The sequence below is a fragment of the Quercus robur genome, chromosome 5 (assembly GCF_932294415.1).
Source record: "Quercus robur chromosome 5, dhQueRobu3.1, whole genome shotgun sequence".
Taxonomy (NCBI): domain Eukaryota; kingdom Viridiplantae; phylum Streptophyta; class Magnoliopsida; order Fagales; family Fagaceae; genus Quercus; species Quercus robur.
In genome coordinates this window covers 83,821,893-83,835,578 of record NC_065538.1, presented here as the reverse complement: position 1 = coordinate 83,835,578, position 13,686 = coordinate 83,821,893, and the positions used below count along the sequence as shown (strand labels likewise).

Below are 13,686 nucleotides of genomic sequence, written 5' to 3'. Positions count from 1 at the left end.
GAGTTGATAAAAATGTGTTACTTCATGTTATTACTTTAACATGTGTTCAACATGCTACTTAATTTTCTTATATAGCAGCTTACAATATTATCCATGTATCGCACAGATAACTTACTTACTAATTTTTATAATATTCATAGCATTACTCTATTAACAATTTAACTACATGCAAAAAAAAAAAAAAAAAAAAAAAAATCAGAGTGGCAGCCATATGACTTTGTCTTTTAAAACTCTCTCTCTCTCTCTCTCTCTCATTGTCAAAATTTTTGTCTAACTTTTTAGTGGTAAGTTTGATGTTGGACTTTTTTCCCCTTGAGATTTTAGATCACAAACTATTAATTTTTTGTTGTTTGCTTCCACACACACCCCCCCACCCCCCCCCCCCCCCCCTATTAGACAAATAAAATTTGTTTTTGGGATTTTTATTTTTGCTTAAAAGGGTCAATGATATTGCTAAGGAATGTCAAGTTTTAATTTAGTTTGGCTTAATTCCTTAAATCAATCACCTAAAAAGGATTTGAGAAGTGCTAAGTCCATAATATTTTTACAACAAATCTTATGTGATAAATTGTTTATTAGTTCTAATTTGAACTCACTATTAAAACTATTTTTTTTTTTCTATTGTAATAGTCAATAACAACTTGCCACATTAGATATTGTAGGGATAAGGGCCCAAAATCATATATTGGGCCTTGAGCTTTGTCCGAGGACGTTAAATGGTCTGAGGAGGGACAAATAGTTATGAGGGGTTCTAATTTAAAGTCTCATGAGTAAAGAACGAATGGAAGGTGGTCCGAGGAGGAACTCCTCTTCGAATATGATGAATACAGCTCAAGTATGTATTTCAGCAATTAGAGTGACTCTCCAAGAATCTCCAATTATAGGGACGTGTCTCATGAACATACGAGAATGAAGGAAACTCAAAAATATTTAAGGGAAAGCTGCTACCACCGCATTAAATGCACTACATCTATTTTTCTGGCCGCATTTATATGGATAAGACCTCTGAACAGTGCTGCCTTGGTTACCACAACTCACAAAAAGTCAAAGAGGGTGTCTGATGGGACAAGTACTCAAGTAAGGGTTCAAATGATCAACAAGTGTAGGATCAAGATAGTCCAAAGGGAGCTATATAATGTGAGAGACCCTCCATGAGAAAGGGATCGGAAAAATATAGAAAGCATACTGTAGCCATCAGAACTATACTTGTACTCAATTGTAATTGATTTGTATGACAAAATACCTCCTCGGACAGTGAATTCATTCAACTCTATTTTCCTTGTTCTTGCTTGATCACTTTTAAATCCATACTAGCCGTTGTCAAATTCATTAGGGCCTAGTTTTTCGATCCACTCTCTATAAATTTATTGTACGGGGTTCACTAGGCCAAGACCTCATACATCTTGGGCTTAGGCTGCAAAACGTGTCCTTACAGATATATTGTGAAAGTATTATGAAAATGTTATGGATAATTTTTTTTTTTTAATTTAGGGTGTTCATTTTTCATTTATGATGGACAGAAGAAAAATATTTCAAAAATAATATATATATATATATATATATATATATATATATATATATATATATATATATAATTTTTTTGTTATGGTCAGGCTGCACCCTCACCATAATGTGGAGTTGCCCCTATTGAGCAACCTTACTATTAATAACAATACACATAAACATAAACAAAATAAAACAAATATTAACAATAATATTAAAACTTAGAATGAAAGTAATTATGATGGTGGTACTTCTTGATTCATAAACTTAAGCCTTCATTGTTATTTTTTTTTTATCAATAATTATAGGTTGGCAAATATGCATTAGAATATGGATACTTAATTATTCTTTCTTCATGCATTTTTATCTTTTTATAATTAGGACTTGAAATATGGTAAACCCAATCAATGTGCTTGGTAGTGGAAAATTGAATTGAATAATTAATATCAATTTTGATTACATTTGTATTTGAGAAATAAGTCACCATGTACAAAATAAAAATTAAATTAAAAAGACAATTTCAACAATTGATCTCCAAGACAGTTTTCAGAATTTAATGGATATTAGAAAACATAATTTTGTAGGGACTCTCTTTTGTAAATCAGGGAAGAGTTCGAAAAGAATTGCTATTTTCATAACATCAAATTAGTTTTCTAGATATTAAGAGTTCATTTGGTAATGTTGTTCTAGTAATGTCGTTTGTATTTTTGGGAAATACGTGTGGGTGAAAAAGTGTGTGAAAATACGCGTAATATTGTTTAAAAACTAAAAATTGTTGTTTAAGTTGTGGTACCAAATACCCCAAGTCTTATGATGGAATATACAGCAGGAATGGGGTGCCTTATAGTGATAGCTTTAAGAATGGCACGCAAGGGAAGAAGCAAAATATATTTTAACATATAACTACCATGTAGTTTTTGTTCCTATATCTACATAATCTGAAAATCATACAAAAACCAATGTTCAAGCCTAAAAGTTGTTAAGACTCTTATTTATGTCTTCAATAGCTACTTCGTCATGTCATTTTGAACTGCAATTAGTAACCATGTCTTTTTAGTAATAAATAAATAATGGAGAATGAAAATAACTTTTTGTGATAAAAATATCATTTATATAATATCATGGAGTTGGTCCCCATAACAAAAGTCAATAGTTACAGAGGGGATAAAAGTACAAAGCTACAAATCCTGAAAGAAGTTTATTATAAAAGGTGCTGATAACATTATGAATCTGTCTCATAATTATAAGCCTAACTCCATCCCACTTAGGAAAGACCCTTTATCACAATTCACAAGGGTAGAGCTCATATATGAAATAATGTGATACGGTAGACAATTACTATGAAATAATGTGATATTCTCATCGGTTTTTATATAGATAATTATAATGGGCTTGTAGGATGAATAATCACCATGGGTCTTGTTAAACATAATTTGATAGTTTTTGTTAAACATAATTTAACAATTTTTGTTAAACATAATTTGTTAAATTATGTTTAACAAGTCTTGAATATAATTACTATAGAGATGAGTTTTTGAGATATAAGATAAATAGTAACCATGAGATTTTTCAAGATAAATTCCATAGATTTTCAATAAGTTATGAAGTAAATAAGTATCATAGGTTTAAGATAAATAACTATGACTTTCCATGGGCTTTTTAAAGATAATTGCCATGAGTTTTAGAAATAAATATTATGAATGTTGTGATATAAAGATAAATAGTGACCATGAGTTCTTATATAAATTCCATGGGTTTATAATATGGTACAAAATAAATAAATGTCATAAGTTTAAGATAAATAATCATAACTTTCCATGAGCTTTTATAAGATGATTGTCATGAGTTTTGAGATTAGATCATTTCCAAAGATTCCATGGGCTTCTAATATTATAGTAATAGGTTTAAGAACTTAAAACATTGTTCATCATTAGAGTTTAAGCGAAATACTTATGATATAGTATTTTCCAAGTGGTAATAACCTTAGGCTTTTGATAAAATGGTATCATGTAGCGATGGGCTTTTAATGGTGACAAATAATTAGCTTGGGCTTTAGTGGTGCCAAGTAGTTAGCTTGGGTTTTTGATGGCGCTAATAAAAATTGGGATTTGATGTTGCCAACAAAAATTGAGCTTTAATGGTGTCATGTAGCAATAGCCAATAGGCCTTGATGTTGTCTTGTCAATAAGAATTGAGCTTAAATGGTGCCATGTAGCAATGGGCTTTGATGCTACCAATAAGAATTGATTTTTAATAAATAATTAGTCATGAGCTTGAACTATGGGCTTTAATTATTGGATTTGAATTTCATTGATAAAATTGTCATAGGTTTAAACTATGTGCTTTGATTATGAAATATTTCCATGCATAAATAGTCTTCAACTTTAAAAAGAATGAGATGTGCACATTGGGCTCATAGGGCTAATTTGGGTTTAACTAAATAATGAAAAATAAAATTGGATAATATATGGATAATACTATTAAAAATAGTTCAATTTTTTGGAGACAACAGATTATCTTCAATAAATTTTAGATAATAAATTATACATTATATCATATTACAAAATAATTATATATTATCACGTATCGCATGGATCTGCAACTAGTTCTATTAAAAACAAAATTGGTGACTGTTACTCATTGTCTCATTATGTATGAACAAGCAACAGTGTCTTTACCTGCTGAACAATTAATGTCACGTTTACATGGCAAATCCCTGGAGTGAATGTACCACAGTTTCCCCTAGGAGTACCAAAGCTAGCAAAGTTGATCGTGTTGATGTGCCATCCTTGTTCACAGTTTAGTCGAACTTCAGGGATTTGAGACATGAACTCCAAGTTTGATTTTCAAGAATCAGCAGGCAGAGGATCGACTATGATACATGTGCACATATCTCTTGGCCAGTTCTTGTTAACAAAGAAATCATTGAAAGGTCACCACCAAGGTCTTCATGAAGAACCAGAAGGTTCTCTCCATGATGAAACAAGTACGTGGGATATGATACCTGAACATTACTCTCTCTTCACGATTAGTTATAAATTTACCTATAGCATACACAAAAGACTCTAGTACTGATGGTGATATAGTAAAGTAAAGTAATATATTTTGAATTATTTAAAATGCCAGAATGTTATAATGTTGGTTTAGAAGAGACAAATCAATATGTTAACAAAAGCAAGTATATGTGAAAGCTGAGGAATAAACACATCGTGTCATGTTGATTGAATGATTCAACTTACTATTCTCATAAAGAATTACTTATAAATTTCATCAATTGGTAGATATATGATATATCTATTGCATTCCTTTTTTATTTTTCTATTCTTTTTTCTCATAAGTGTAATAACTTCATTCTGATAAATGAATTAGTGCCCTTAAATGGATAGAATAAACTTGATGCACTATCCAGCATGAAGTGCACTAGTCTAATCTAATGGCGGGTCTAGAAATGTTTTTTAGGGTGGTCACTAAGAAACTTAAATTATACAAAATTTAATAAAAAGACAATTTGAATATATCAACATCACAAAAAAAAAAAAAAACATGTAAATACACGAATATTACAATTTTTTTGTACTAACAAAGAGAATAAGAAAAAAAAAGACTAATAAAAGATAAATTGCAAATTGAAAATACTGATTTGAGAATAATAAAGTGACCACAACAATTTCATAACAAATCTTATGCAATAAATTGTTGGCTTGTTATTAGTGGGTAAAACATGTCAATATTGAACCTGAATTAGAATTAGTAATAGCTTACCACATTAGATTTATTGTGAAATTATTGTGAAAATGTTATGGATGTAGCATTACTCTTATATTTATTGAACTCAAATTTTTATGAGTCTCAAGTAAAAGTGTTCAAAATTTTTATTAGGGCAGTCAAAATAGGTTAATTTAGTAAATAATATATATTTTTAAAATATATATATATGTACAATTTTTTCAAGTCAGGGTGGTCACAGAACATAGTAGTTTAAAATAATTATTTATATAAATTTTGTTTGCATGTATAAATTTTTTTTTTTTTGACAAGTGAGGGTTGTCCTAGGACCACGCTCACATACAAGCAGAGCTGCCAGTGGTCTAATCACTAGGTGCAGAATAAACTTGATGCACTATCTAGCATGAAAGTGCACTAGTCTAATCACTAGATGCGAATACGACCCCAAATTTTAATTACAACTTGATTAATTCTAAGCCAATTACAATTAATGTAGAATTTACGTAATTAATCGATTAATCAACTGAACCACCTAACAATTGCATGGATGAACATAAAAGTGCAATGCAATAAAGTAAATGGCAGTAGGGAAAAGAATGTCAAACCCAAGATAACACCCGATGTATTATCAAAGGGGAAAATTGAAGAACTTGGTGTAAAAACCTCTCTGCGGCTCTCCAAGTTGGAAATGATCCATTAGGCACTAGTAACTAAGTTGGAGTACAAGGATAATCAAAGAGTCTCTCCAAGTTTAAGCTACCCAAAGTACTTGAGCTCTCCAAGCTCTAGCTACCAACGGACTACTCAAAATAATTATAAGTTGTTGGTGATATTTCTTGATTCTTAACCTTAAGCCTTCATTATTTATTTTTTACCAATAATTATAAGTTGGCAAAGGTGCGTCAGAATATAGATACTTTATTATTCTTTCATTATGCATTTGTTGCTTTAATCATTAGGACTTGATTTGATAAACCCAATGAATGTGCTTGGTAGTTGCAAATTGAATGGACTGGTTAATATCAATGTTGGTTGCATTTGTATTTGAGAAATAAGACTCCATATACAAATAAAAATAAAACTAAAAAGGAGATTTCAAGCATTGACGTCCAAGACAATTTTTTGAATTTAATGGTTGTTGGAAAACATGATTTTTAAGGGACACTCTTTTGTAAATCAAAGAAATTATTTGAATTTTAAAAAAATAAGGTAAAAATTGCAATCACAATTTTTATAATGGAGAATAAAAAATATCTTTCATTAATAAAATATCTTTTAATATCATGGAGTTGGACTCTATGGCAAAAACGATAAATTTGTAATTCTATAAAGCCTGAAACAGGTTTGTAGTGAATCTATATACCATGTCATACATGACAAAGATCAAACGTGAAGATTATAATGATGACTACAACAATTTCTTTTTTGATTCCCCTTTCACAGCTTTTCTGATATGAAGATTGCCAAGAAAAGGGTAATGACTTCGGGGAGCCATCCAATTAGGAATATTAACAAGGCTGATGCATCTCCATAGATGGCCCTCTCATATACCTCTACCCTTGAATTGTTATTATTATTATTATTATTATTATTATTTTCAAGGAATTAAATGGAACTCTTTTCTTCTAATTACACTTAGCCAAAATCTACCCAACCATTAAATATTCTTCGTTGAGATGAAAATTTCTATTTTATTACTATTTTTATTTGCTTAACTTTCAATAATATATCACTAATGAGTGTTTTTGGGGGCATAGTGCTACTAATAACAATAGACATAAACATAAACAAAATAACAATAAAATCAACAAAAGATAAAAACTAATGATCACCCTAAACTTCCAATTTTGGCTAACGTATCTTTGATTGTTGAATGAAAAAAGATTAAAACTATTGATGATAATGATACCCATAATGTTATTTCAAATAAAAGTGAACTATGAAGATTAAATTTGACATAAAAATAACCAAAGAAATGCATAAAGACTGAAATTGGATAGACATAATATGCATGATTGTAGTTACAGGATATTTTAGAGGTATTTTTCTTTCCAATTCCATTAAAAACGAAATTAGTGATGGTTACTCTATTATCTCATTATATATGAACAAGCAATAGTTTCTTTACCTGCTGAACAATTGATGTCACATTTACATGGCAAATCCCTTGACTGAATGTACCACAGTTTCCACTAGGAGTTCCAAAGCTAGCAAAGTTGATCATGCTGATGTGCCATCCTTGTTCATAGTTTAGTCGAACTTCAGGGATTTGAGAGTTGAACACTTGGTTTGGTTTCCAAGAATCAGCAGGCGGAGGATCAGCCTCTGATACATGTGCACATATCTCTTGGCCAGTTCTTGTTAGCAAAGAAATCTTTGAAGGGTCACCACTAAGCTCTTCATGAAGAACTAGAAGGTTCTCTCCAGGATGAACCCAAGTACATGGGATATGGTACCTGAACATTACTCTCTCTTCACGATTAGTTATGAAGTTACCAATGGCATACACAAAAGACTCTAGGACTGATGGTGATATATAAAAGTAAAATAATATATTTTTAATTATATCACTTGCCAGTGTTATAATTTTGGTGAAGAAATAAGTCAATATATTAACGAAAGCAAGTATCTGCAAAAGCTGAGGAATAAACACATCCTGTCTTGTTGATTGAATGATTCAACTTACTATTCGCATAAAGAATTACTCATTATAACTTCCATCAATTCGTAGATATATCCATTTCATTCTTATTCTTCTTCTTCTTCTTTTTTTTTTTTTTGGCTCATATGTGTGATAAATTCATTCTGATAAATGAATCAGTACGCTCAAATAGATGAAATAACTTGTCTAACTTGATGCACTATCCAGCATGAAAGTGTATTGGTGTAATTACTAGGTGCAAGTATGACCCCAAATTTTAATTACGGATAAAATAATTTTAAGCTAATCACAATTAAATGAATTAATACATAATTTATGTAATTAATCGATTAATCAACCGAACCACCAAACAATTGCATGGATGAACATAAAGGTGCAATGCAATAAAGTAAAGGGAAGTAGGGAAAATAATATCAAACCCAAGATAACAACTGATGTATTACTGAAGAGGAAAACCGAAAGAACTTGGCGTAAAAACCTCTATGTAACCTTCCAAGCTAGAATATATCCACTAGTAAATAAGTTAGAGTTCAAGGATAATCAAAGAAACCCTCTAAGTCTAATTTACCCAAAATACTTGAGGTCTTCCAAACTCCAACTACTAGCGAACTACTCTGAATCTTGTCCTTAATAGCATTCAGAATCCTGCAATATCACCCAATTGCAACAACAAACTTTACCGGCTGAATATGTGATTTTGCACACAGGAAATGTGATCTAACAATCTTTCATAAAAGAAAGAGGGAAGATGGTAAACGTAGACAATCACCCTACAAGTGGTAGGAAGGAAAGGAAGCAAAAATGAGATGTAATAGAGAGACATACAATGAGCTACTAGCCCTCACTTCCATTGCAAAACCCATCACTGGCAAGGAACTTTACAATTGCACCTTCAAATGGATAGATTACCCCCCAAAATGATGCCACTAATGCCATGTAGGGATTTTCTATACTTTATATGTGGCTTGCTACATAGGAGTCTTTTACAGTACTTGCCCTAGTGATAAACATCAATAAACATAAACACAATCCTTCAAATTATTGGTTTAATGTGTAGCTAAGTAGTTCTCCAATATGTTCAAAGAAAAAGGAGTATGGAAGACACTATGAAATCAAGATTGTAATATATGTTGTATATATAAATATATATAAGAATAGGTTGTAATAATGATGTTTGAGTTTGGAGAGTATGGTTTTATAAAGTGAAAATTCAAGTTCTGGAATTTTCTAAGTGAAAATTCGAAAATCTGAATTTTTTCGAATTTTCTGGTGAGTGTTTAGAAAGGTTGAAGAGGTTTCAATCTTTGTTAACTGTTTTATGAAAAAATAACTAACTCTCCATATGTGTCTTTTCATAAAACATAACCCTATGGGTATGAATAAAGACTTATGTTCGCTTGAAAAAAAAAAAAAAGTTTGAGAGAAACACAAGAAATCCTGTGGTCATTCTCCAGAATTGCTATCTATAGAACCTAATATTTTGGTTGTATCCTAGAGACAAATTTGCAATAACCCTTTAACAACAAAAGTATAAAGAGCAAATATTGTCTAAGGAAAACGATATAGTGCCTCCAAGTTATCTATTTTCTGTTTGTCTTTTATGTTAATCTTGTTCTTCCAGTATTACTTTGTGTAATATCATCATCAATCTTAGACAATATTTCCTACAATGGAAGAAACAAGTAATGTTTCAACGTTAAAGATGTTGAATTATGAGTTGGTGAAATTAGATCGCTTTGATGGAACCAATTTCTCTTAATGGAAAGACAAGATGAAATTCCTACTTACTGCATTGAAACTTTTCTATGTCTTGGACCCGAATTTGATGCATTTTCCTACTGCGAGTGATGAAGATACTGATGAAATTAAGGCACAAAGAAAGAAACGGGAGGAAGATGAATTAATATGCAGAGGGCACATTTTTAATACTCTTTCGGATCGTCTCTATGATCTCTACACATCAATGAAATCACCGAAGGAGATTTGGAATGCTTTGAAGGCAAAGTACAAAATTGAGAAAGTAGGTACGAATAAATTTATTATTTAAAAGTATTTTGATTATAAAATGCTTGATAATGTCTCAGTTTTAGATCAAGTGCATGAGTTACAGATTTTGGTCAATAAACTTCGTGATTTGTCAATCAATATTTCTGAATCATTCCAAGTGGGTGCAATCATTGCAAAACTCCCACCAAGTTGGAATAATTTTAGGAAGAAGCTTCTGCATATGTCGAAAGATCTCACTTTAGAACAATTCGAACAACATCTTTGAATTGAAGAGAAAAGTCGGGTTAGAGATGTGACTAACACCGATTCTAAAGTAAATGTGAGCAATGTTTAAAGTGAGAGTTTGAGTAAGACCAATAAGCACTTGAAAGTGAACAAAAGTGGGAGTGGTTTCAAGAAGATCAACTCTAAGAATTCCAATAAGGACAAGAAGAATCGAGCATGTTTCCATTGTGGAAAGAAAGGTCATTACATTCGCGAATGTAGCCTCTTAAAGAACAAGAAAAATGATGAAGAAGGCAATGTCATTGAAACGAATTTCATTGAGGACATTGTTGCTATGGTAGGTGGCATACATATTGATATGATCATTGAAGTTCATATGACAAGAAGAATCGAGCATGTTTCCATTGTGGAAAGAAAGGTCATTACATTCGCGAATGTAACCTCTTAAAGAACAAGAAAAAGGATGAAGAACACAATGTCATTGAAACAAATGTCATTGAGGACATTGTTGCTATGGTAAGTGGCATACATATTGATATGATCACTGAAGTTCATATGGCTGTGATTGCAAATCCTTTTGATTGGTGGTTCGATTTAGGTGCAATGGTGCATGTGTGCAACAAGTAGGAGCAATTCAAGAATTATGATGAGTTTTCCATAGAACAACAAGTGCTAATGGGCGACCATAATAAAGCAAACATTCTTGGAAAGGGTACCGTTGAAGTGAAGATGAGTTTCGGCAAGATGATGATCTTGACCAATGTTTTTCATGTACTCGATATCAAGAATCTTGTGTCTGCTAATTTGTTATGTAAGAGTGGTGTAAAAGCTGTACTTAAATCAGAAAAGTTAATTTTGTCCAAGAATGGGATATTTGTAGGAAAGGGATATGCTACTGATAGCATGTACAAACTAAGTATTATTAATAAAGAAGTTTTTGGTTGTGCTTATATTGTTGATTCTTCATATTTGTGGCATGCTAGATTAGGACATTTAAATTTCAAATACTTGAAGTTTATGTCAAAGCATAGTATGATTTCATATAAGCATGATGATGAAAAGAAATGTGAGATTTGTATTCAAGCAAAGATGATAAAGAAACATTTTTCTAAATCAGATAGAAATTCTATTATGCTTGAACTTGTACATTCTGATGTATGTGAATTGAATGGTGTATTAACTAGAGGAGGTAAAAGATACTTCATTATATTTATTGATGATTTCTCTAGATTTACATATTTGTATTTAATGAGAAATAAAGATGAATCCTTTGACATGTTCAAACATTATAAAATTGAAGTAGAAAATCAAAAAGATAGGAAAATAAAGATCCTACGAAGTGATAGAGGCGGTGAATATTTTCCTAATGATTTTTCTACATTTTATGAGGAACATGGTATAATACACTAAAGTTCAGCCCCTTATACACCCCAACAAAATGGTTTGACTGGAAGAAAAAATAGGACTCTTGTAGACATGGTAAATGACATGATCTTAAATGCAGGGCTCCCATTTAATTTATGGGGAGAGGCATTGCTTACAGCATGTCATGTGCACAATAGAGTACATTCCAGGAAAAAGTATCTCCATATGAGTTATGGAATTAAAGGAAACCAAACCTTGATTATATCAAAGTGTGGGGGTGTTTCACCTTTTAGAGAGTGGTTGATCCTAAAAGAACAAAATTAGGACCAAGAACTATGAAAAGTATGTTTGTAGGTTATGCTGAAAATTCAAAAGCATATAGATTATTAGACTTAAGCTCTAATACAATGGTGGAATCAAGAGATGTTGAGTTTATTGAGGATAAATTCAGTAAAGATTCCATAGATGCCTTGATACCTACTCAAACATGTCAAGGTGACTCTAATCCTAATACTACTTTGAGTGGTACTAAAAGGATTGAAAGTGGCTCACCAAGTGAACAAAGAAAAAGTCAAAGGATAAGAAAAGTAAAGGACTTTGGTTCAGATTTCATTTCTTATCAAGCTCAATTGTACTTAATTGAAGGTAATAGACAAGTGATCCTAAATAAAATACCCATAGTGTTTAACACAAAGGATGATCCTAAAACATTTGAGGAATCTATGGCTTCTAGAGATTCAGCTTTCTGGAAAAAAACTATAAATGATGAGATGGACTTAATATTATCCAATAATACATAGGTCTTAGTGGATCTACCTACTGGTTCTAAACCAATTAGTTGTGAATGAGTATTTAGAAGAAAATATAATACTAATGGATCAATTCAAACCTTTAAAGCAAGATTAGTGGCAAAAGGCTTTAAACAAAAGGAAGGAGTAGACTATTTTGATACCTATGCACCGATGGCTAAGATCACATCTATTCGTGTGTTGTTAGCACTTGCATCCATATATAAGTTGATTGTACATCAAATGGATGTTAAGACAACTTTCCTAAATGGTGATCTTGATGAGGAAGTTTACATGGAACAACCTGAGGGTTTTGTACTTCCTAGAAATGAAAAGAAAGTTTGCAAGTTAGTCAAGTCTTTGTATGGCTTGAAACAAGCTCCAAAACAATGGCATGAGAAGTTTGACTCAGCAATTTTGTCAAATGGCTTTGTGCATAATAGTTCCAACAAATGTATGTATTCCAAATTCATAAAGGAATATGAAGTCATTATATGCCTTTATGTGAATGATATGCTTATATTTGGTACGAATATGAAAGGTATATGTGAAACCAAAAATTATCTTTCTTTTATGTTTCAAATGAAAGATTTAAATGAAGTAGATACTATTTTGGGAATCAAAATTAAAAGACATAGTGAGAGTTTTGCACTATGTCAATCTCATTATGTTGAGAAAGTGCTTCAAAGATTTGAACATCTTAATATAAAGGAAACAAATACACCTTTTGATTAGAGCATAAAGTTGGGTGAAAACACTGGAAAAGCAATAGCACAGCTTGAGTATGCTAGTGCTATTGGTAGCATGATGTATGCTATGCATTGTACAAGATCAAACATATCATTTTTAGTGGACAAACTTTCTAGATTTACAAGTAATCCAAGTGTGGATCACTGGAAAGCAATTGGTAGAGTTCTTAGTTATTTAAAGAAAACCATAAGTTTGAGACTCTTTTATTCTGAATTTCCAACTGTGTTGGAAGGTTATTTAGACGTTAGTTGGATTACTAGTGTGAGTGATAACAAATCCACGTTGGTTGGATATTTACTCTTGGTGAGGGTGCCATCTCTTGGGCATCAAAGAAACAAACGTGTATTTCTCACTCCACCATGGAATTATAATTTATAGCCTTGGCGGCAGCAAGCAAGGTAGTAGAATAGCTAAGAAATATGTTGTTAGACATAAAGTTATGGCCACAACCAATACCAACCATTTCGGTGTATTGCGATAGTGAAGCCACCTTAGGCAGAGCATACAATAAAATGTATAATGGTAGGTCTAGACATATAGGTCTAAGACATGATTATATAAGACAATTAATAGAGTCTGCTACCATTTCAATTGTCTATGTAAGGTCAAATAATAATTCGGCAGACCCTTTAATCAAAACAGTGTCTCAAGATATAGTTG

General features: G+C 31.5%; 1 pseudogene; it reads right to left on the bottom strand.

Moving 5' to 3' along the window:
* LOC126727448 (beta-galactosidase 8-like) overlaps positions 1-13,686 on the bottom strand; it is a 38,240-nt pseudogene that overhangs the window by 2,900 nt on the left and 21,654 nt on the right.